We start from the raw sequence: 26,965 nt of genomic DNA, 5'->3' as shown, positions 1-26,965 counted from the left end.
CCAGCAACCAGCAAGAGTCTCGCTCCAGATTGAGGGTCACAGCCCCCGAATGGTCTGTCAAAGAACAAAGACCAAAGCGGTCAAAACCGAACCCCCCTGACCACACCCTGAGGCCTCAGGCCTCACCCACTTGAGATTGTCGGCATGCATTTCAATACCACTGTCAGGTTCATATACTGTGATTTGTTTCCATTTTCAATATTTATTGTAACTAATTTAAGTTAGAGTTTAAGTTGATATATATGGTTAATTAGCTATTATGTGATTTTCTTATAGTTGAGCGGGGCTACTTGCACTAGTCCCTCTGTCTTTTAGACAAGGTTAACTCCCCCCCCTAATTTCTGGTGCCCATTCTAGGGCCCCACATAGGTGGACTACTTCCACTTGCTATCCTTCATCCTCAACTCCAACCAACCTTTGACCCTACCCTTCTCTCCCTCCCCCCCCCCGGAATTCTAAATGGCCTCCCTCAGATTCCTCACTCATAATGTCAGAGGCCTCAACACTGTGGGCAAGAGATGCCTTCTATCACGATCCCTGCGTCACCACGGAGCGGACGTAGCCTTCCTTCAGGAGACGCACCTCCTAGCGGACTCCTCCCCCCCCCCCATTTCCAAGGACTTCCCAGTTTTTGAGGCGGCTTCCTTCACAAAGAAAGCCAGAGGGGTAGCCGTCCTAATACACAAAACAGTGGCTTACGAGCCCCTCTTTATATTCAGAGACCCTCAGGCTAGATATCTCATCCTTATATGTAATTTAGATCATGTCACATATACCCTTGTTTCGGTCTATCTCCCAAACTCACTTCAACCCAGATACCTCAGGAAAGTCCTTCTGCATGTGGAGAAGGTCAAACAAGGCAGAGTTATCCTCGCTGGTGACCTGAACATGGTATGGGATGAGAAGATAGATAGGAAAACAGGCCCCTCTAAGAGACTCCCCTCCAACCACGACCCTACCAGTCGTAGGTTCCGGGAACTTATTTTGACATTTGGAGGTCCCTACATCCTCTAGACAAAGATTTCACCCACTTCTCCCACCCTCACTCTACACACTCTAGGCTTGATTACTTTTTTTTCCACCCCACTGACCTGGATCTGGTCGGCTCCGTGAATATTCACCTTACCCCCGGAATTCTAAATGGCCTCCCTCAGATTCCTCACTCATAATGTCAGAGGCCTCAACACTGTGGGAAAGAGATGCCTTCTATCACGATCCCTGCGTCACCACGGAGCGGACGTAGCCTTCCTTCAGGAGACGCACCTCCTAGCGGACTCCCCCCCCCCCCCATTTCCAAGGACTTCCCAGTTTTTGAGGCGGCTTCCTTCACAAAGAAAGCCAGAGGGGTAGCCGTCCTAATACACAAAACAGTGGCTTACGAGCCCCTCTTTATATTCAGAGACCCTCAGGCTAGATATCTCATCCTTATATGTAATTTAGATCATGTCACATATACCCTTGTTTCGGTCTATCTCCCAAACTCACTTCAACCCAGATACCTCAGGAAAGTCCTTCTGCATGTGGAGAAGGTCAAACAAGGCAGAGTTATCCTCGCTGGTGACCTGAACATGGTATGGGATGAGAAGATAGATAGGAAAACATGCCCCTCTAAGAGACTCCCCTCCAACCACGACCCTACCAGTCGTAGGTTCCGGGAACTTATTTTGACATTTGGAGGTCCCTACATCCTCTAGACAAAGATTTCACCCACTTCTCCCACCCTCACTCTACACACCCTAGGCTTGATTACTTTTTTTTCCACCCCACTGACCTGGATCTGGTCCGCTCCGTGAATATTCACCTTACCCCGTGGTCAGATCATGACCTTATCACTTTAGACATTGACTCTAGTCACACTACTAAAACCAGAGCCCCATGGAGACTGCCACACCATCTCCTTTCGGATGTCCCGTTTAGAGAAGAGATCAGGAAAGAGATTTGTTTCACCCTCCAGACCAATGATACCCCAGAAGTTAGTGAGAATACTATCTGGGGGGCATTTAAGGCTACTCTACGAGGCCTTTTCATCCGTAAGCAGGCTCATCTCAGGAGACAAGCAGGCCTTTCCCTCTCCCAAGCACATAGCAGACTGCGGGTGCTTGAAACCCAACGGCGGATCTCGGACTCGGTAGCCTACAAATCTGAGGTGGAAGACCTTAGGCGGCACATATGCCAATTAGAATTCCGTAAAACACAATCCAATCTCCTCCGTCTGAAACACCTCCTATACTCCAAGGGCAATAAAGCAGATTCTTTACTAGCCAATAAAATCAGGCAGCGTGCAGGTGCCACTCGTATTCATGAAATCAAACAGGGTGGCTGTTCAGTCCGACTTCCTTCCCAGATTGGCCAACAGTTCCATAAGTTCTATTATGAACTCTATAATATAGGCAATACCGCGACGCTCGGGAAAGCCCCCTCGGAAAACATAGATTCCTTCCTTCACTCCCTTGAGCTTCCAACCCTTGATGACTCTCATAAAGAGTGCATTGACTCCCCGATTACTAGCCAGGAGGTTAAATTGGTTATTAAAAAACTAAAATCTCTTAAAGCCCCTGGACCTGATGGCTTCACGGCCATTTTCTACAAGACATACCTAGCAGAACTCGCCCCTATGCTTACCAGATTTTTCAATAAGGCTATGTCCACAGGGAAATTCGACAAGGAATTCCTTGAGGCCTCCATTATCACCATTCCCAAACCCAATAAAGATCCTACCATTTGCGCTAATTATCGACCCATTTCACTCATCAATACCGACGTTAAGATCTACGCCAAAATCCTGGCTAATCGGCTAGCAAAATTGCTCCCAACACTTATTGACCCAGACCAGGTCGGGTTCATACCAGGGAGAGAAGGCCCAGATTGTCAGGGACACTGTACCTTTAAGCAGTAACGTTCCTTTCTCTCCACCTATTGGTTGCTTTCCTGTTAAAATCCTGCAACTTCCTGGCAATCACTGCTTAGTAATTTTCGTTTGACCTACAAACTCTTGAAGACCGGAGCTAAGCTTGAAATACACCTGAGAAGGGATAAATCCACTGTTTAACTATTTTCCAGTCTCACAAGGACAAATTCAACTTCATCGTCTGTGGCTGAATACACCAATCAATCTGCAACTCAATTCATCAAATCCTCAGAAGAGTTATACTAAATTACATCGAAGTGATAAGGATATCACAACTCTCACCACTGCTGTCTCTGCCTTGTAAATCAGTCAGTTTGTTTCGTACCGTATCGGCATCTGTACTACAGCCATATACTGAAGCTGAACCCTCCCCCAACACAGGCTTCCGCCATCACACGCTGCAGGGAAACGCCGGGGACAGAACCTGAGCAACCGTTTGCAGTGTAAGTCAGCCTCATTCAGCAAGGAACAAATAAGGTAACTTTACCATCGCTTATTTAATAAAAACGCATTGATGAACTGTTTTGATACCAAGTAATTATTATTCCGGAGAAAAGTAATATCCAACTATATATCCTGCATGATTCAAGGTATTCATTAATACAGCCTTTGATATTCATCACATAACTACAAAAGCCTGAACTTCAGTAACGGAAACTCTGGGATTAATTAATCTGTGCAACTTCATACTTGTTACAGACTTTATATAATAAAACTTGCTTGCTTGCGGGGGCGGAGCCGGCGCTTGATGTAGATGGCCGCACTTTAGGTGAGCTCCGGTGTACTAGCCCACAATAATAACCCGGACACCTCCAAAAATATTGCCAAGGGCCGAACAGTATCACCCCTGCATTCCGGATGCTACTCTGAGCATGAGGAAACCTGCAAACCCTGCAAAAGATACCCGATACTACTTTTAAGAACCATGATGGCTGACAGCAATGCAGGACTCAGTGAGTAACACAACGATCCTACTCATGTCTAACAGCTTACTCTTACTCTTTATTTTAAAGAACCGGGACCCATTTGTTAAAATAAGCAAAGCATCTAATGTGTACCGCATACAAAAGTACTTATAAAGTGTTATACGCACTTAAAAATGCCGGGCGCCATCTTGGTTACTCAGCACACGCAGTAACGATCACACAACTTTGCCCTTAATGCGGCTAGAGAGCTCTAGTCTCCGGACAGTAAAATTAAAGAGACACAAGGAAAACACATACTTAATCAAGGGATATTTATACAACAAAGGATTAATTCCTGAATCTGTTTAATCTGCCACTCTTGCAATAGCACAAGCAGAGGAACCCTGCCACAACATAAAGAGAGACATTACTCACTATATCACGATAGCGTTTGCTTATGAATCTCATCGCACAGATGATATACTAATCACGCAGCAAGGGATTGGAGGTACAAACAGAGACTGCAGGTCTAGCATCTTTTGCTTTTTTCTGGGTCACAGGAGGCTGATGGATAGATCAGAGTTTCCTTCACCAATGCTACAGTAGTGATCTACAAATATGTCAGGATAATCTATTCCATACTACTGCCATAAAATTACAGCTGCTGTATCACGTCCTCTGCCTATATATTTAGAAGGGGAATAGCTTTCAGCCCCTCAGAGGGAGAAAGCAAAGATTAAACCACGCACACACCCCAGGCCACAATAATTGAGTAAAGGAATCAGGTGTATAGGAATAACAAAACACCCAAATCAATCTATGTAAAATAAGAAAAGATTGCATCCTACACTAAACTTCTAGAGATTGCTAGAGAGGAAAAACAAACTTTCACTGAGTAACAACACAGTATTTAATTTTGGAGTACCCTGGTATATTAGCGAGTGCTTACAGATTACAATTAAAAGATACAAGAGATGTCTCCCAGGAAAGCCTCTCACAAAGGGAAAACTAATAAAAGTGGAGGATCCACGACGCCTACTGTGGATGAATATTTCAAAGCCACCCCCTTACCACCTAAAGACCTGGCACAAATATCGCCTAGACAGCATCCTACCTCTGGATCTTCAGAGTCAGAATCCGATGACGATGGTGACATGGTCACAGTACCAAAAAATGTAATTTCTTCTATCCCCTCAAAAAAAGACTTTACAACTCTCATAGTACAAGTTAAACAATGCATAAAAGAAGAAATAGCAGATCTTAAAAGAGACCTGGGGGAGATAGGGAACAGGGTGGAAGACCTAGAAGAAACCACACAGGCTCACTCTTCAGAGCTGTCCAAAATGAGTGACCAAATGGAACAACAAGATAAAGTGATTATACAACTAGAAGATAAACTAGAAGATTTGGAAAATCGCTCTAGAAGACATAATATAAGAATAAGGGGTATACCTGAGACTGTAGAAACCACCGGTCTACAAGAATATCTGCAATCACTATTCTCAACATTACTAAATACACCTGATACCACAGAAGTGGTTATAGACCGAGCTCATAGAGCATTGAGGCCTAAACCCCCAGAATCAGGTCCCCCAAGGGACGTGATAGTGAGGATCAACAACTATCAAATAAAGGAAAACATTATGACAGCAGCAAGAGAGAAACGCCCGATACAAAAAGAAGGTTCAACCTTGCAGCTTTTTGCTGACCTGTCCAGCAGAACTCTCCTCAGGAGGAAAGAGCTAATGCCTCTCACGAAACACCTGCAAACCAAAAGCATCAACTACAGATGGGGCCATCCTTTTCACTTAACGGCAATATGGAAGAATAGGAGGGCAACATGTACATCTCCATCAGAAATTGGAGACTTTTGCAAGAAATTAGAAATTGCACCCCCACCTGAAGACTCAGTCTCAAGACAAGTCATCACTACAGCTTCATCTTCTCCTATTGCCCCTTTACCCCAACGTAGAGAATGGCAGACGGTCAAGGCAAAGAAGACAATGTCTCAGAAAACATTATCTCAATCTTCACAGAACTCTGTGACCCCAATGGGTTGAAAATAAAATGATTCAGGACATTCTGTATAAGGGGTGAGATTAATGAAAGAGTGTATGTTATACATGTATGATGTAAGTATGAGTGCAACAATGTGTTTCATAGCTCACGAGTTGGATGTTCCTTGATTATTCTATAAAAACAGATATGCGAATATGGCAAGTATTCGAGATGTGCCTAGATGATAGTCAATAATATGGTACAATCTCCTTAATGTTTAGTGTAATTGTTTACACACTAATGGTTCGGTTTGTTTAGTTACTGTACAAGTTAAGAGTAAAAAGAGGTGAATGGTATGCAACATAAGTGAAAAAATAAGTGGGTTAAGTAAATTCCGTTTGGAATTGATTAATCATTCCCCCTTCCTATTATCATGATTTTGTTCAGTTAATAGTTATATGTATAGTTATAGGTTATGTTATTAGAAATTTCTTAGAAGTTGTCTTGCAGATTTATCCAATCCTACATACAGGTAAAATATTATGCCGGAAAAGAGGAGGAGGTAAGATTTATGTAAATGGTTGATACATGCATTCAATTGCTAACACAAAATGTAAAAGGCTTTAATGTCCCACATAAGAGATCACTTGCTCTTAGAGATCTAGGACACAAAGGGGGGGAGATAGTAGGATTACAAGAAACCCACTTTAAAAGAGGATCTATACCTAAATTCATGCATAGCGTTTACCCACAGCATTATCATAGTGCGCATAAAAATAAAAAGATCAACGGAGTGAGCATCCTTATACATAAGTCTATTCCATTTAAATTGTTAGAACAGAAAAAAGATAGGGAAGGCAGATTCCTTGCCATAAGCGGAATCCTTTATAATAAAATAGTAACAATAGTAAATATTTATGCGCCTAACCACAAACAAGCTATATTCTTTAAATCTATCAGTCCCCTCCTCCGGGATATACAAAAAGGACAATTGATGGTGTTGGGTGATTTCAATGTGCCAATTAACCCCTCCTTAGACAGTTCAAATGCAAACATACACATTGCAAAAAATACATTGAGGTCGATATGGCACTTTTTAAAGGATTTTGGATTGCACGACCCTTGGAGAATTGCTAATCCAGATAAAAGAGATTTCACATTCTTTTCTAACCCCAATAGATCATATTCGAGAATAGACTATATCCTATTAGACCACCTCACACTATCTAATGCTACACTAACAAATATCTCACATACAGCGTGGTCAGATCACTCCATGGTCAAATGCTCAGTAATTTGGCCTACAGCCCCAATAAGAGAATTCAATTGGAGACTTGATGAGACGTTGATAGCGGATCCAGGGATATGTGATAAACTAGAGGGGGAAATTACAGAATTCTTTGTACACAATGTTACAGGGAGCATTGCACCAGCTATGGTGTGGGAGGCCCATAAGAGCGTAATAAGGGGTTCACTAATTAAAATTAAGGCCAACAAAAATAAAAAATTGAGAGAGGAATATGATCACATAGCTAAAGAAATTGAGAGCTTAGACCTTTTGCATAAACTTCATCCACAAGATGACAGCATCCTACAACAACTAAAATTTTATAGAGCTAAAATGTTATCGCATCTACATATAAAAGCACAGTCGACAGCATTCAAACTTAAACAGAAATATTATCATGAGGCTAATAAACCAGGGAGACAATTAGCGAGATTACTCAAGTCTAAATTAGCAAAATCTTATATACATTCTATAAAAACCCATACAGGAGAGAGAGTAGAGGACACAAAAAGAATAGCTGATACTTTTAAAAACTATTATCATGCTTTATATAGCCTATTCCCCAAGAGAGATAGTGCAGAACATGAAATTAAATGTCTAAAATACCTAGAGTCTGTACAAGTCCCAGAGGTTACTGAAGCTGATAGGACAATGTTACAAGCTCCCATTAGTCACAATGAAATATTAGTAGCCATTAAATCTTTAAAACCTGAAAAAGCACCAGGCCCAGATGGGTTTACTGGGTCATACTACAAAACATTCTCTCATGTCCTGACCCCTCATTTACTAAATACCTTCAACCAAATCGATGAAGGAGGTACATTGCCAGACACCATGCTACAAGCTTATATCACAGTCCTCCCCAAACCGGGTAAGAAACCAGATACACCTGCAAATTACCGACCAATATCCTTATTGAATATAGATCTGAAAATACTGGCCAAGGTGCTAGCGTCCAGAATTAATAAACTACTCCCAACTCTGATCTCTCCGGATCAGGTGGGCTTTGTGCCGCGGAGAGAGGCTAAGGATAATACCGTTAAACTATTAAATATTTTAGAATATATTAATACTAACAAACTTCCATCAATATTCCTTTCCACAGATGCTGAGAAAGCGTTCGATAGACTAGATTGGACCTTTCTTCAGACAACTCTAAACAAATTCAATTTCCCTCTTCCCTTTATAAATAGAATCATGGCCCTATACTCCTTTCCCACCGCCCAAGTTAGAATTAATGGTACGCTTTCAGAACAATTCGAAATACGAAATGGCACCCGTCAGGGCTGCCCGTTATCCCCACTTTTATTTATCCTTTCCCTAGAAACTTTTGCAAGCAGAATCAGATTAAACACCAAAATAAAGGGTATAATAATCAAAAATAGAGAATACAAATTATCGATGTTCGCAGACGATGTTTTAATGTCTTTGGCATGTCCTCTAAGGTCTCTCTCCGCGGTACAATTAGAAATGTTAGAATATGGAGAGGTTTCGAACTTCTTAGTGAACCCTAGTAAATCAGAATTATTACCTTTACACATATCCTCGGTGGAATTAACAAATATAAAAAAAAACAGTCCTTTCGCAATTCAACAGAAATACCTTAAATATCTAGGTATATATCTATCATATAACTTAGATTTAATTCGCACTTTTAATTATTCCAAACTCGTGAATAATATTACTAACCAGGCATCTTCGTGGCTATCTAAAAACATTTCGTGGATAGGGAGAGTAAATACAGCAAAAATGACATTATTGCCAAAAATTCTGTATATATTACAGACACTACCACTTCCTAATACACAGTGTTACCTCCTAAAACTACAGAGAGCATTATTTAGCTTTATATGGAAAAAAAAACATGCCCGCGTAAATAAATCCTCTTTGTATGCTAATAAGGTCATGGGGGGACTGGGGGTACCCAACATAGCACTTTACAAACAGGCGATATCATTACAGAGAATAGTGGAATGGTGTAGATACAATCCGGATGAGCCAAAACACTGCATTCAGATAGAATGTGACATGAGTGATGTACCACAATTAGGAGGGGTATGCTGGATACCCAAATTACTATCTCAGATACAGAATAACACCACACATACGGTATCAAACTCTTTAACAGATTGGAAACACATACGCGATAATTATAAAGACATCTCCAGCGCATACTCCCCCCTGACTCCAATATTGATGAATCCTGAATTTAAAGAAGGCCAGGTACATCAGTCCTGTAGTAGACACGGATTGAGAGACTTTATTCCTGTTACACTTATAACCACCTCAGGGAAATTGAATCATAGAGAGGAAATACAAAAGACAGGGGTTAGCTTTTTTGACCAATGGTTTAGATACCATCAGGTAAATCACTACATTATGACTCACAGAGATAGGAACAATTTACTGAGACAATTAACACCCTTGGAAAAGATGTGTATATCAAATATACCACAAAAAGGGCTAATCTCTTCCATATACAATATATTACTCATAGCAACTGCCCCAAAACCTCACAATTTTACAAAAGGGTGGGAAAGGGAACTCCTAGGGGCTCAGAGCCCAAAGGCTTGGGAAGAGATTTATCATAGCTTAGCCCACTCTGCACACACAACATATGCCCTGGAAACAAACTATAAAATACTTTTCCGTTGGTATTTAACACCTAATAGAATGAAATATTTATTTCCATCTGCAAACGAGAAATGTTGGAGATGTAAACAGGAAACAGGTAATATGGGCCACATCTGGTGGTCGTGTGAAAAGATAAAAACTTTTTGGGAAAATATAGTCAGGGAAATAAACATTGCAATGGCATGTGATATCTCCTGTGACCCATTGGAATGTCTTTTCAATGTGTTGAGAAGCGTTCGGTGTGTTATCAGAAGAAATGTTATACATGTTATGTTAAACACAGCAAAACAGCTCATAGCTTCAATGTGGAGAACAGATTCAGTCCCCACAGTGGAGGTTTGGAAAGAAAAAGTGGGGGGAGCCTTAATGCTGGAGAGGTACTTTTACCTCAAAACAAATAGGTTAACAGCATTCCATGACATGATGTTTTATTGGGATTCATATATGGGTAGATAACAACAAAAACTTAGGAAAGACAGATACTCACAAATGTCTTTTAAGACAAGATAGGAAGCATAAAATGTATAGACCAAATGTGATAACATGATGATTTATTTATTCTTGCCTGTTAAACTCAAAAAAAAGAGTTAAAGTCTGCAAGTAGTTGACTTAGTTAGTGATGTTAATATTCATCTGTTTATGTTTAGTTAACTGTTATGATTAATGTAATATCATACAACACAGGAAATACTTATGTAAGAAGAACAAATACAGAATTCCTACCACTGGGACTGTGAATATTTAAACGATATAACTAAGACACAGCTATGTGTAAACACTGAATAGAGTGATAAAATGGACTTTTGCTTATCAGAACTATTGTAACCCACTGGTGATTGTACATTGTATTTTCTTTTTGAAAAAATCAATAAAGAATAAAAAATAAAAAAAAATAAAAACTTGCTTGCTTGCAATAATAATTAAACTCACTGCTACAAAGATACCCTTCATATATATAAGGGGATTCTAAAACCTCAGTGACACAAACAACAACCAGGTTTATTACTTCTGTTTTATAAATAAACTGTGTATTACGTACTGTATCCACTAACTCATAGCAAAAGAAGTAATCTGCAGCTGAGCTTCTTAAAGGGATAATTAACCTCCTTACATAATTACTAAGCCATCAATATGGAGCCAGCAGAGCTTCCTCAAGTAGTGTATAACCTCACACAGAAGGTAGATCGATTAGCACAAGCAGTGCATGACTTACAAATTGAAAATCAATCCCTCAGGAACATTATTAGGGATTCCATTTCGACTAGACCCTCACATCATGATTTAACCCCAGAACCACAGATTGCTCTTCCAGAGCCATTCTCTGGGAATCGTAAACTTTACAGACAGTTTAAGAACTCCTGTCAATTGCTATTCAACTTAAAGCCTAGAACATACCCTACTGAGAGGGTTAAAGTTTTGAATACAATTTCTTTCCTCAGGGGTGAGCCTCGCACGTGGGCAGACAACCTCTGTGAAACAGATGACCCCTTATTGGGAAGCTTAGAGGATTTCTTTACTTCCTTGGATGAATTATACCAAGACACTGACGTTCAACTCACAGCAGAATCCTCTATGAGAAATCTAAAACAAGGTAAGAGACCAGTGGAGGACTACATAACTGATTTTAAATTGTATGCTACAGATTCACAATGGAACCAAGTGGCTCTCAGGAATCAATTTAGGCTTGGTCTGGCTGATAATTTAAAGGATGAGCTAGCTCGGATTGAACTACCCAAATCTCTGGAAGCACTCATGCGTACAGCCACCTTAATGGACCGCAGGTTACGTGAGAGACGCGCTGAGCGTTATGCAATAGATGCTCGTCCTAGACCTTCTACTTTTCTACCACCTAGGGAGGCTCCCTCTACAACTAAACAGTTAGACCAACCCATGGAAATTGGAATAATAAGAGGCCCTTTAACTCCTGAGGAACGACTCAGAAGAAGGGTTAAATCTCTATGTATGTACTGTGCCAACCCTGCACATACAGTACAAGATTGCCCTACACTACAAAAAAATAAACGAAGTAAGTTAAACCCTATCTATACATCAGTCATTAATGCTAACAAATCTGCTTACTGCATTTTATCTCTTTCCCTACAGTGGGACCAAAGCCAGTTGACACTTGATGGAATTATTGATTCTGGAGCCTATGGAAGTATCATTGATGCAGAAACTGTAAAATCAAATAAAATTCCAATCATTCAAAAAGCAAACCCTATCTGTGTCCGTGTCATTGATGGTTCTACAATTACTACTGGTCCAATAACTCACCACACCATACCCATAAAGGTTTCTGTTGCTGGTCATAGTGAATTACTTTCTTTTGATGTATTACCTTCTCCTCATTTCCCTGTTGTTCTAGGCATTAAATGGTTGCAGCACCATAACCCCCAAATAACATGGACTCCCCAACAAGTGTCATTCAACTCGCAATATTGTTTACATCATTGCAATCAAGATAAAATCCTGTTAAAAACTGATACCAATACTCCGGCTTTGCCTGTTGAATATTCTGACTACTCCGATGTTTTCAGTAAAACTGAGTCAGAAACTTTACCACCACATCGTCCGTATGATTGCCCGATAGAACTTCAACCTGGAGCAACTATACCCTACGGACACCTATATCCTCTCAGTCAACCTGAGTTGGATCATTTAAAGACCTACTTGGAAGAAAATCTCAGGAAGGGGTTTATCAGGGCTTCAACCTCACCAGCTGGTGCGGGAATCTTCTTTGTCCGAAATAAAGATTCAAGTCTCAGGCCTATCATCGATTACCGGCAACTGAACAAAGTTACGATAAAAAAACGTTATCCACTCCCTCTAATACCCGAGTTAATTGAGCGTCTCTCGGAAGCCACTATATACTCTAAACTTGATTTAAGAGGAGCGTACAACCTGATAAGAATTAAAGAAGGTCATGAATGGCTTACTGCGTTCAGAACCAGGTATGGGTTGTACGAATATTTGGTCATGCCTTTTGGTTTATGTAATGCTCCCGCCACATTCCAGCATTACATAAATGACGTTTTCCGTGACCTTCTCGACATTTGTGTAGTCGTATACTTAGACGACATTTTAATTTATTCTAAATCTTATACAGATCATGTCGCACATGTGAGGAGTGTCCTCTCCAGGTTACGACAACATAAGCTTTACGCAAAACTAGAAAAATGCATGTTCCACACCGACAGAGTGTCATTCCTCGGCTATAACATTTCACCTTATGGCATAGAAATGCAGAAAGAAAAGGTGGATGCTGTGAAGAATTGGCCTACACCAAAGACCAAAAAAGATCTCCAGAGATTTCTTGGGTTTTCCAACTATTACAGGAAATTTATAAAAAACTTCTCAAAACTTGCAAAACCACTTTCCAGACTTACTAGTTTGTCTGTTGTATTCCATTGGACTCCAGATGCTAACTCAGCTTTCCAAACCTTGAAGAACTGTTTCATTTCTGCACCTATTTTGAGGTTTCCTGACCCAACCTTGTATTATGTTCTAGAAGTAGACTCCTCCGATTACGCCATAGGAGCAATACTATCACAACAGACGTCACCGGATTGTCCCATTCACCCAATATCTTATTTCTCCAAAGTCATGTCTTCAGCTGAGAGGAACTATCCGATTGGGGACAAAGAGCTGTTAGCAATAAAACTCTCCCTAGAACATTGGAGACACTTACTAGAGGGTACAAAATACCCCATTAAGATTTTTACTGACCACAAAAACCTGCAATACTTACAAAGTAACAAGACTCTTTCTGCGAGACAAGTCAGATGGAGCTTGTATTTCTCTAGATTCTCTTTCAACATCATTTACAGACCAGCTAATAAGAATGGGAAAGCTGATGCTTTGTCACGATTACCAGTAAAACCAGAAAATGAGTATATCAACACTGATGTAATACCAAAAGAAAGATTTATTGGATTAACGTCATCCCTTATGTCACAAATCAAAGAACACACAATCAAAGACAGAAAAGATGTCACATCCGAGCATTCCACTCTTACAACTAAATCCGGGGTTCTATATCATGGTGATAAAATTTATGTACCCCAAGGCATGAGATCGACTATACTGAAGACTTTACATGACTCACCACTCTCTGGTCATCCAGGCTTCCGAAGAACATCAGAACTTATTAAGAGAACTTTCTGGTGGCCCAAGATGGATAAAACTATACACCAGTATGTTAAAACCTGTTTAATTTGCACTACTTCCAAATCTGAAAGAAAACCTCCATATGGATTGCTCATGTCTCTTCCAGTTCCTACAAAACCATGGCAACATTTATCCATGGATTTTATTGTGGACTTACCAATATCTAAAAGTCAAACTACAATTTTTGTTGTTGTGGATATTTTCACCAAGATGGCACATTTCCTGCCATACCATAAACTCCCAACCTCATCAGAGACAGCTCAACTCTTTTTGCACCATATAGTCAGACTACACGGAATACCACCAACTCTCACAACTGACAGAGGTTCCCAGTTTACCTCTCGTTTTTGGACCAACCTCTGCAAACTAACACACATGGATCACAGGTTTTCTACATCCTTTCATCCGCAGACAAATGGCCAAGCAGAGCGTATTAACCAGTGGTTGGAACAGTACCTAAGATGTTTTTGTGCTTATCATCAAAATGACTGGATGGATTACCTCTCAATGGCAGAGTTTGCTTATAATAATTCTGTCAACTCCTCTACGAAACTTACTCCCTTTTACGCGAACTATGGGTACCATCCAACTTTTACATTATCTACACAAGAAACCATTGATTCACCTTTAGTGGACGATTTGCATAACTCCCTTGTGGATAACTTTAACTATATACATCAAAATATCAAAGATGCCCAGGATGTCCAAAAGAAGTATTATGATCTTCGTAGAAGGGTACCCCCAGCATATTCCATTGGAGACAAAGTTTGGTTGTCCACAAAGAATCTTAGACTACAGATTCCCAGTAAGAAGATGGCAAGTCTTTACATTGGACCATATTCAATAAAACGAATAGTAAATCAAAATGCAGTTACTTTAGAACTTCCTGATAATTTAAAGATCCATCCCACCATACATGTATCTTTATTAAAGCCTTATGGAGAATTACGTGACACCAGCACTTTACTTCCTCCACCTCCAACTGTTCTGGACCCTAATGAGTATGAGGTTCATTCCATATTGGACTCTCGTATGCGCTCTGGCAAATTACAGTATTTGATACGCTGGAAAAACTTCTCATCAGATGAAGACTCTTGGGAACCTGCTTACAACCTCAAAGCTCCCAGATTGATTTCTGCTTTCCATCGGAGACACCCAGATCGTCCTCATCCGGTAGCTGTGGAACAGCTCCCTTAGGGGGGGGATCATGTCAGGGACACTGTACCTTTAAGCAGTAACGTTCCTTTCTCTCCACCTATTGGTTGCTTTCCTGTTAAAATCCTGCAACTTCCTGGCAATCACTGCTTAGTAATTTTCGTTTGACCTACAAACTCTTGAAGACCGGAGCTAAGCTTGAAATACACCTGAGAAGGGATAAATCCACTGTTTAACTATTTTCCAGTCTCACAAGGACAAATTCAACTTCATCGTCTGTGGCTGAATACACCAATCAATCTGCAACTCAATTCATCAAATCCTCAGAAGAGTTATACTAAATTACATCGAAGTGATAAGGATATCACAACTCTCACCACTGCTGTCTCTGCCTTGTAAATCAGTCAGTTTGTTTCGTACCGTATCGGCATCTGTACTACAGCCATATACTGAAGCTGAACCCTCCCCCAACACAGGCTTCCGCCATCACACGCTGCAGGGAAACGCCGGGGACAGAACCTGAGCAACCGTTTGCAGTGTAAGTCAGCCTCATTCAGCAAGGAACAAATAAGGTAACTTTACCATCGCTTATTTAATAAAAACGCATTGATGAACTGTTTTGATACCAAGTAATTATTATTCCGGAGAAAAGTAATATCCAACTATATATCCTGCATGATTCAAGGTATTCATTAATACAGCCTTTGATATTCATCACATAACTACAAAAGCCTGAACTTCAGTAACGGAAACTCTGGGATTAATTAATCTGTGCAACTTCATACTTGTTACAGACTTTATATAATAAAACTTGCTTGCTTGCAATAATAATTAAACTCACTGCTACAAAGATACCCTTCATATATATAAGGGGATTCTAAAACCTCAGTGACACAAACAACAACCAGGTTTATTACTTCTGTTTTATAAATAAACTGTGTATTACGTACTGTATCCACTAACTCATAGCAAAAGAAGTAATCTGCAGCTGAGCTTCTTAAAGGGATAATTAACCTCCTTACACAGATAACACCAGGAGGCTCCTTAACATACTCCTAGAGGCCAAGAGACTAAATAGGCCACTTGCGGTGCTCTCTCTGGATGCCGAGAAGGCCTTTGACCGCGTCAGATGGGAATACCTCTGGCGGGTCTTAGAGAACTTCCAGTTCCCTACACGAATTATTTTGGCAATCAAAGCTTTATATTCCTCCCCAGTGGCCTTGGTGAGAGGACTGGGGTTTGACCCCACTCCCTTCCCTATATCTAATGGCACCCGTCAGGGTTGCCCCCTTTCACCGATTTTGTTCGCACTGGCCATGGAGCCTCTGGCTGCGGCCATCAGGACGGATAACGAGATTTCGGGAATCACCCTACACGGTACGGTCCACAAAGTAGCCCTATTTGCAGATGATACTACCCTGTTCTTCTCCAGTCCCTCTCGAGAGATCCCGAGACTCCTGTCCCTCCTAGAGACATTTAGTTCCTTGTCGTACTATAAATTAAATCACTCGAAATCTGAACTATACACCTCTGGGTTTCCCGAGGAGGTCTCCAAAAACTTATGTAAAAAATATAAGTTTATCCCCAGCCATAAGTACGTATCCCATCTCGGTGTTAAATTATCCAATTCTCTCCCTCAAATTCTTGAAGATAACCTCAAACCACTTTTGACCGAGCTAAGGTCCCTGCCCACACGTTGGAACTTCAAATGTGTATCCTGGTTAGGACGCATAGCAGCTCTAAAGATGAGCTATCTTCCTAAACTCACGTATGCACTCCGTTGTCTACCAATAAGAGTTCCCAGAACCCTTTTAGTACAGTTCCAGAGCGCCTGTACCAAATACATTTGGCAGGGTAAACCCCCTAGAGTTGCTCATAATGCCCTGCAATACCCTAAAATACACGGCGGGGTTGCTTCTCCCTCTATTTTTAGGTATGCGGATGCCGCTATGCTCACCCATATCTCTCAATGGGGTGTCAAAGACTCAGACAGCAAATGGAGGTCTATTGAACAAGCCTCCCTACCACATAACCTTACGTTAAGGGACCTAATATGGACGCCACCCCATTGCAGAAGGAATCTGGGTGCCTCTAATCCGATTATACAGGAATGCCTATTCGCCTGGGACCGCCTGAGGCATAACCCCAAGGTAGCCCCTCACCCTTCCCCAATTACCTCCGTAACTGGTCTTCTGTCCGGTTTACCGGACTCCCATCCAAACGCTTGGGCTCAGCTGGGTATTATGAAGGTGGGAGACCTTTGGTCAACCCCGCCACATACAACCTTTCCCCCCTACACCCAACTCAACATAACCCCATCTACACCCTTGTATATGAAATTTTAATACTCCAGAGTTACTAGTTTCTTATCTAGGTGGGGTTTCAAACCATCTCTGCCTCGACAGCTTACCATCTGGGAAGCTAGATGGCAACAGGGGCTCAGACTGGGCAAACCACTGTCCTTACACTATTCCCTTATGGAAGGCGCTGCCCCAGCTGACAAAGCCCAACATATTCTGAAATGGGAACGGAGGTTAGACTTTACGAAACCCTCTCTGGAGTGGCAACGCACGCTCCTTTTTACAAAGAAAACCCTTCATTGCATTACCATCCTTGAAACCTACATTAAGGTGCTCAGACACTGGTATTATGTCCCAGCTAGGCTTGCGAAAATCTTTCCAGAGGCCTCCCCCATTTGTTGGAGAGACTGCTCGCACATAGGAGATATGATCCACATTTGGTGGAGCTGTCCCAGACTCAAACCTCTCTGGAACAAATGTTTCTCCACATTAACCAGTTTGGGTATCAACCTACCCAGAACTCCCGAGACGGCTCTGTTTCACTTAGGTGTATGTAAATTACCCAAACATTATGGTGCACTTTGTATTTACCTTCTATCAGCTGTTAAACTTAATATAGCGAGATCTTGGAAAAGATCCCTTCCCCCAGCCTGGTCGTATATTATATCCACTATGGCATACATGTACTCTATGGAGAAGAGTATCTATTATGCCTCGGGTGGGACTGATTTCTTTGAACTGATCTGGTCCGATTGGAAAAATAGATTTGATACTCTCTGGCTTCCCACCTTTGACACCTAAATGGCAGTACACCCCTAACCACATAAGCAGTAGATCTGACCTCACCCTTGCACGTCTGAATTAGCCCCCTTTTAAAGTTATCTTAGCGTATCTTCCTACCCTTTTCCCCTTCCCTCTCCCCCCTTCCCCTTTAAAGCTGCACGAATAGCGAACCGGTGGTTGGCCATCCTGTCACGGAACGGAGTAATCGTTTTGCCCACATATACACTGGAGCAAGGACAAACCAGTATATAGATAACATGGTTACTCATGCAACTCAACCGGTTGGTGATCTTATATCTCCTGTTCAAATGTGGATGCTGGAAGGAATTTCCTTTGGACATACTGTTACAGGTGGTACAATTACCACAGGGAAAACATCCCATTTTGGTTGATTTCAGCCACGACTCCTTGCGGTAATGACTGACAGGGTCAGACTTAACCAGGTAGTCCCTGAGATTCTTGGCTCTGCGATACACCAACCTCGGTGCCGGCATGTTGCAAAAAGGCAATGTGGGATCCGTATCCACCACCGGCCAGTGCCTACGCACCGCTCCTGTCAACCTCTCATTTCCAGGGGAGTAGGTAGTAACCAGGTTAAGTTGTTCAGGCTTGGTCCCTCCCATAGTAATGTTACTTTTGGTGCCATCAGTGCTAAGTAATTTCTCTTGAGTCTTGGCAACTTCAGCCATAGGATATCCTCTGTTTCTCAATTTCCAACCCATCTCTTCCATCTGGGTTGATCTCAGTGACAACTCACTGTTATTTCTCAAGATCCGGGTGAGCTGGGAGGTTAAGACACCTTTCTTTTGGTGTACAGGGTGGAAGCTTCTGGCGTCCAATAGTGAGTTACGGTCCGTGGGTTTAGTGTACAAAGATGTACCAAACCGCAGACCGCCAGAATCAACCACCTTGAACACGTTCAGATCCAAAAAATGTACATTCATAGAGTCAAATTCAAGTTTAAACCGTATAGGACACTACATGTGGTTCAAATGTGACACCCACTCACGCAACATCAATTCACTACCCCTCCAAATTAGGAACACGTCATTGATATAGCGTGTATAATATCTCACCTGGGGGTGCTCAAATGGTTTCATGAGTTCACTTTCATACCATGCCATAAAAATGTTAGCGTAAGTGGGTGCCACATTCGAACCCATGGCAGTCCCAGTCACCTGTAAATAATAACATTCCTCAAATTTAAAATAGTTTTTCTCCAAACAGAATTTCAACAATGTGCAGAGGAACTCAATCGGGGGTCCACAGTAATGATCATTACCAGTCACCATGGCCCTGACAGCCTCAACCCCACCAGTGTGGGGGATCACCATGTAGAGGCTGTCAACATCCATGGTGACCAGAATGTCATCCTGCTGGAGATCAGTGTACCCTTTCAAAATCCTTAACAGGCTTGGTAAATCCTGTAAGTATGCATCAGTATTCTTAACCATATTCTGAAGATGCGAGTCAATATAGATGGCTATATTTCCCACTCACACCTATAAATCCCTCATTGATTCATTCCTTCAATGCAGCCTTGAGGCTGGTTATTTGAGTGAAAAAGAATATGCATTTCTGGTCACTGATTTTCCAATTGTACCTGCATTATACCTTCTTCCGAAGGTTCACAAGACCCTGGTGAACCCCCCTGGCAGACCTATCGTGTCTGTCCGGGGGTCAGTACTTACAAATATAGCGATCTATATTGACTCGCATCTTCAGAATGTGGTTAAGAATACTGATGCATACTTACAGGATTCACCAAGCCTGTTAAGGATTTTGAAAGGGTACACTGATCTCCAGCAGGATGACATTCTGGTCACCATGGATGTTGACAGCCTCTACATGGTGATCCTACACACTGGTGGGGTTGAGGCTGTCAGGGCCATGGTGACTGGTAATGATCATTACTGTGAACCCCCGATTGAGTTCCTCTGCACATTGTTGAAATTCTGTTTGGAGAAAAACTATTTTAAATTTGAGGAATGTTATTATTTACAGGTGGCTGGGACTGCCATGGGTTCGAATGTGGCATCCACTTACGCTAACATTTTTATGGCATGGTATGAACGTAAACTCATGAAACCATTTGAGCACCCCCAGGTGAGATATTATACACGCTATATCGATGACGTGTTCCTAATTTGGAGGGGTAGTGAATTGATGTTGCGTGAGTGGGTGTCACATTTGAACCACATGTAGTGTCCAATATGGTTTAAACTTGAATTTGACTCTATGAATGTACATTTTTTGGATCTGAACGTGTTCAAGGTGGTTGACTCTGGCGGTCTGCGGTTCGGTACATCTTTGTACACTTAACCCACAGACCATAACTCACTATTGGACGCCAGAAGCTTCCACCCTGTACACCAAAAGAAAGGTGTCTTAACCTCCCAGCTCACCCGGGTCTTGAGAAATAACAGTGAGTTGTCACTGAGATCAACCCAGATGGAAGAGATGGGTAGGAAATTGAGAAACAGAGGATATCCTATGGCTGAAGTTGCCAAGACTCAAGAGAAATTACTTAGCACTGATGGCACCAAAAGAAACATTACTATGGGAGGGACCAAGCCTGAACAACTTAACCTGGTTACTACCTACTCCCCTGGAAATGAGAGGTTGACAGGAGCGGTGCGTAGGCACTGGCCGGTGGTGGAGACGGATACCTACATTGCCTTTTTGCAACATGCCGGCACCGAGGTTGGTGTATCGCAGAGCCAAAAATCTCAGGGACTACCTGGTTAAGTCTGACCCTGTCAGTCATTACCGCAAGGAGTCGTGGCTGAAATCAACCAAAATGGGATGTTTTCCCTGTGGTAATTGTACCATCTGTAACAGTATGTCCAAAGGAAATTCCTTCCAGCATCCACATTTCAACAGGAGATATAAGATCACCCACCGGTTGAGTTGCATGAGTAACCATGTTATCTATATACTGGTTTGTCCTTGCTCCAGTGTATATGTGGGCAAAACGATTACTCCGTTCCATGACAGGATGGCCAACCACCGGTTCGCTATTCGTGCAGCTTTAAAATCAGGCGAATCGGACCAACCAGTAGCTCGCCATTGTGTAACACACAAACACTCAGTGTCAAGCATAAGGTCCATGTTGATTGACCACGTACCACCTATGCCAAGAGGGGGTGATAGGGCTAAGAGACTACTGCAATTGGAGAGTAGATGGATACATAGATTGGACACATTGATTCCAAAAGGGTTGAATACGTCACTTGACTTTAGTCCTTTTTATTAAACCTGCACCCTTGTGACTTTCTTTTTGTAACCCATTCAATTCCTCCATGTGAAGCTCACTGTTTATAAGTTTCTACCTATACTCCAGGGAGGCTTGATGTCACTATATATATATATATAATATTATTTTATTTAGTGAAAATGTGTGTCAGTGTTCAACTCTTGCAATTTGGATGATATTGTTTAACATGGATATATGTGCAGTTTGTGTATTATTTATTTGCTGCCATTGTCGTTGGTAATGGGGTATTGACTGATCAATTAATATGATTTATTGGTCTTTCAATTCTTCAAGTTGGTCATCATGATATTGTTGTCTTTTGATAGAATGCGTACATGACATCGGACACCGTGCATTATTAACTTTACCCAGAACTATATGTCTGTGAGATATATATATGACCCTGTGCTTGGTCTATTTTGGGTCCTTAGTGTGGATGTTATGTTTGCACGGTTGATCGATCTCATGCACTCTCTGCCACTTTTGCATCTTTTGCTGCTATCAGCACCGACCTCACATATCCACCTTAGCCAGCATTGTTTATGTTTAGTTTGTTGCCGTAGGCAACACGCTTTTCCAAATAAGGGTTTCTAGTCACCACGCAGGCGCACTGTGGCTTAGACCTGCTCTGATGCTGTAGGCTTTCCGACATCGCTATGGCAACGCCGTGCCATGCGTCATCACGCTAGGCACGTTCTTTGCCTACGTGACGTCATTGCCATAATGGGGAAGACGCGAGCGGCTGTGTAGCGGTAATTTGAATCCTCAGGTTATGTTTTTAACATTTATGTTAGATGATTTTAAGTGTGTTGTATACTTTGTGAATATATGCTGACATTTGACAAAGGCACAATGCTGTGCCGAAATGTTATGTCACTCTTTTAATTATCACTTAATAAATTTTTGGATATTTTAACTAAGACCAGTGAGTGCCTGCACTTTGTTGAAATGCTTGGATGATATTCAGCAGAGCACCGTGGCATTACATGGAATGGTGAGACAGTTCTTTCCCTAAAGTAACTGTAAATATATATATATATATATATAAGGGGTGTGCATCTTCACTGGTCTCACGATTCGATTACGATTATCCTGTCTACTGTCTATTTGATTCTGCGATGCATCACGATTACTGCCCATGATTTTCATGAACTTGTTCTATTACATATATATATATATATATATACATACATACACACAGACATACAATATATATACTATATAATATGTGTGTGTATGTATGTATAAATATATATGTAATCTTTCAAACAACTGTGAAAGCTGGGATAGCGCTCATAAACATAATAGAATATGCACAGAAAGAAATGTATCTGTAGATTTATTTTAAAAAGGAAAGTGTAAATGCACAGTGAGAAATAATGAGTCTGGAGTCTGAGTCTGGAGTTCCAGAGTAGCTTTGTCTCCTAACTACAGCTACATTTTCAAGGGAGTCTGTCTCCGGGTTCTACACCAGTGTGCACACTGCGCAGATATCTGACATGGAGAGCACTCTCAACAGACCTCCCCTCTCACACACAAATGTTCCGGTCAGGAATTTTTATGATACCTAATGCCGACAGCAGCCTGATGTAAACAGTGAATCTTTCTCATATTATCGATTCACTGTTTACTGTTGCAGTCTCTGCTGCATGTTTGCTCTCTGTCAGACCCCTAGCCCAAACGAGCATTTATGGGTTGCTATTAGATATAGTAAGTCAAGTTTTACAAAAGGCACACAATTGCCTCTCAAATGTTGAAAATAAAGTATAAATTGTGTGATTTTAGTAAAACTTGACATACTATATCTAATAGCAACCCATAAATGCTCGTTTGGGCTAGGGATATGACAGAGAGCAAACATGCAGCAGAGACTGCAACAGTGCATCGATAATACAAGAAAAGATTCACTGTTTACATCAGGCTGCTGTCGGCATTAGGTGTCATAAAAATTCCTGACCGGAACATTTGTGTGTGAGAGGGGAGGTCTGTTGAGAGTGCTCTCCGTGTCAGATATCTGTGCAGTGTGCACACAGAAAGTCCTGATGTGGTGCAGCTGGTGTAAAACCCAGAGACAGACTCCCTTATGTCGGCTTCTCTGAATATACTGCTCTGTGAGAGGCGGGGTCATGTGACATTGTGCAATGACATCACTGACCCCTGAATCGTTAATGGCTGCATCGCGATGCATCACTGAATCGATTATTTTGAGAAGCCCTAATATATATAAATATATATATATATATATATATATCAGGCTCGGGAGAATGGGAAACAGAGTGAAAATGTATAAAATAAAGAAAACAAATTCATAAAATGCTGCATGAAAGCTCTCTAAGTGTTTTCTGAAAACACTGAATTAGCTAGGGTGAAGCTTATAAAGGCAATTTTGTTTTTGGCTGGAAAATTTCAATTTTTGGCACCAAATGAAGCAAAATGATGACACGTCACCCTATGACATAAATAGCATTATCAAATGTGCAACATGCAAAGCTGTAGTGGCTTTCTAATACACCTATCACTCTAAAAAGCAGGTAAGAATTTTGATTGTATATACAAAAAAACTAAATGTACCTAAATAAAGCCTAAATGGATATTCTATTATAGCTGCGTAAAATGCGATTATCAACATTCCATGAGACGAACAGAATACTTAGCATCCTAATTTATGAATAAATTACTAGCTACAAAAAAAACCTGTATGTTTCACAGCCTCTACCAACCTGACAAATTTTTAGCCACACATAAAGTTGCTAAAAAAGATCACTGAATTACTGACTCAAGGCATATAACAAATTTAGTTAAAAAGTGCCCAATCCATAGCTGAAAGTGTCTTATACAATAAAAGTATATACTTACCGTGTAAGACACCCATCGACATATAGCAGACAGACAAACCAGTACTGAAACATATCAACAGAGGTAATGGTACAAGAGTATATTGTCGATCTATAAAGGGAGGCAGCAGATGAATCCCTGCGACCAATTTACAGAAAGCCATCATGCAATACTCCCTTCACATTCATCATACAAACACTGCACTTAGAGAGGAGCTGGGCTTCAATATGCTTAGAAGCGCCTTTCACAGAATAAATCAAGGAGGCAAAGTTTTAAAACTGAGGTATGAGTGAGGTGGGAGGTTTATTTATAGGCATTTGAGGTTTGGGAAACTCTGCCCCCTTCTGGTAGGAATGTATATCCCATCAGTAACTAGCTTGTGGACTCTCGCCACCTATATGAAAGAAACAATATTTATGCAATATTCATTTTTAATAAAGTCTTATACTGTGTAGTAATTTTTTTAAATAGATATTCCTATATACCGTATTTGCTTGATTATTAGATGACCCTGATTATAAAAGACGACACCCCAAACTTTCATGTATCAGGGAAAAACGATTAATATACATATTTTTTCAGCAATGACATTTGAGCACTTTAGTATAAGCAATCACACTTTCTATTTCAAATCAATATAGACACATGTCCCAATGCTGAGCTGTATGAAACGAAGTGCAATTCTCAAAGTATTGTAAGAAATACCAATATTGTTAAGTTACCACACATACCGGTATATTATCTGATAACCTACAGACTGTGTGCACTTCTCTTTACATTATATGTTGCCTGTAGGACCCCACCCAGTCATTAGTCAGTCTATCATTCCTTTTGCCCTGCACCCTCCATCAGGTAGGCTTTCCCAGGAAACAACAGACTTACAAGGTCAGTGCTTAGCAGGGTGAGCGGTAATGCGCTAAACAGTCTATATGTTTGTGAAAACAGGTAATAGAAGCGCTTTCCCACCCGGTTCCTGGAAACGTTTGAATGTCACTTCAGCTCCTGTGCTGTATGCTCTTCCTGTTCATCCTCCAATATGGGACCCGCTGTATGCTCTTCCTGTTCCTCCTCCAATATGGCGCCCTCTATTCAGCACTTCTCAAGTTTGAAAGTAAGACGACCTTGATTATAAGACAAGCTCGTTTTTTTCAGAGGTTTTTTTTCTGAAAAACAAAAACAAAATTTATGCTTACCTGATAAATTTATTTCTCTTGTGGTGTATCCAGTCCACGGATTCATCCATTACTTGTGGGATATTCTCCTTCCCAACAGGAAGCTGCAAGAGGATCACCCACAGCAGAGCTGTCTATATAGCTCCTCCCCTAACTGCCACCTCCAGTCATTCGACCAAAGACAAGCAAGAGAAAGGAGAAACTATAGGGTGTAGTGGTGACTGTAGTTTAAAAATAAAAAACACCTGCCTTAAAATGACAGGGCGGGCCGTGGACTGGATACACCACAAGAGAAATAAATTTATCAGGTAAGCATAAATTTTGTTTTCTCTTGTAAGGTGTATCCAGTCCACGGATTCATCCATTACTTGTGGGATACCAATACCAAAGCTATAGGACACGGATGAAGGGAGGGACAAGGCAGGCGCTTAAATGGAAGGCACCACTGCCTGTAAGACCTTTCTCCCAAAAATAGCCTCCGAAGAAGCAAAAGTATCAAATTTGTATAATTTAGAAAAAGTATGAAGCGAAGACCAAGTCGCCGCCTTACAAATCTGTTCAACAGAAGCCTCATTCTTAAAAGCCCATGTGGAAGCTACCGCTCTAGTGGAATGAGCTGTAATTCTTTCAGGAGGCTGCTGGCCAGCAGTCTCATAAGCTAGGCGTATTATACTTCTTAGCCAAAAAGAAAGAGAAGTTGCAGAAGCCTTTTGGCCTCTCCTCTGTCCAGAGTAGACCGCAAACAAAGCAGATGTTTGACAAAAATCCTTTGTAGCTTGTAAATAAAATTTTAAAGCACGAACCACATCAAGATTGTGTAATAGAGGTTCCTTCTTTGAAGAAGAATTAGGACATAGTGAAGGAACAACAATCTCTTGATTGATATTCTTATTAGATACCACCTTAGGAAGAAAACCATGTTTGGTACGTAAACCTACCTTATTTGCATGGAAAATGAGATAAGGGGAATATAATTGTAAAGCAGATAACTCCGAAACTCTTCGAGCCGAGGAGATAGCTACCAAAAACAGAACTTTCCAAGACAAAAGTTTAATATCTATGGAATGCAAAGGTTCAAACGGAACCCCTTGCAGAACCTTAAGAACTAAATTTAAACTCCATGGTGGAGCAACAGGTTTAAACACAGGCTTGATTCTAACTAAAGCCTGACAAAACGCCTGAACATCTGGAGTATCAGCCAGACGCTTGTGCAAAAGAATAGACAGAGCAGAAATCTGTCCCTTTAAGGAACTAGCTGACAATCCCTTCTCCAATCCTTCTTGGAGAAAAGATAATATCCATGAGTAACCTTTGGATTCACACCAATGAAGATATCTACACCATATCTTATGATAGATTTTCCTAGTGACCGGCTTTCGAGCCTGAATTAAGGTGTCAATGACCGACTCAGAGAAACCGCGCTTTGATAAAATCAAGCGTTCAATCTCCAAGCAGTCAGACGCAGAGAAATTAGATCTGGATGGTTGAAAGGACCCTGAAGTAGAAGGTCCTGCCTCAGCAGCAGAGTCCATGGTGGAAGGGATGACATGTCCACCAGATCTGC

This window comes from Bombina bombina, chromosome 4, assembly GCF_027579735.1.
Source record: "Bombina bombina isolate aBomBom1 chromosome 4, aBomBom1.pri, whole genome shotgun sequence".
Lineage (NCBI taxonomy): Eukaryota > Metazoa > Chordata > Amphibia > Anura > Bombinatoridae > Bombina > Bombina bombina.
Note: the sequence above shows the minus strand (reverse complement) of the source record.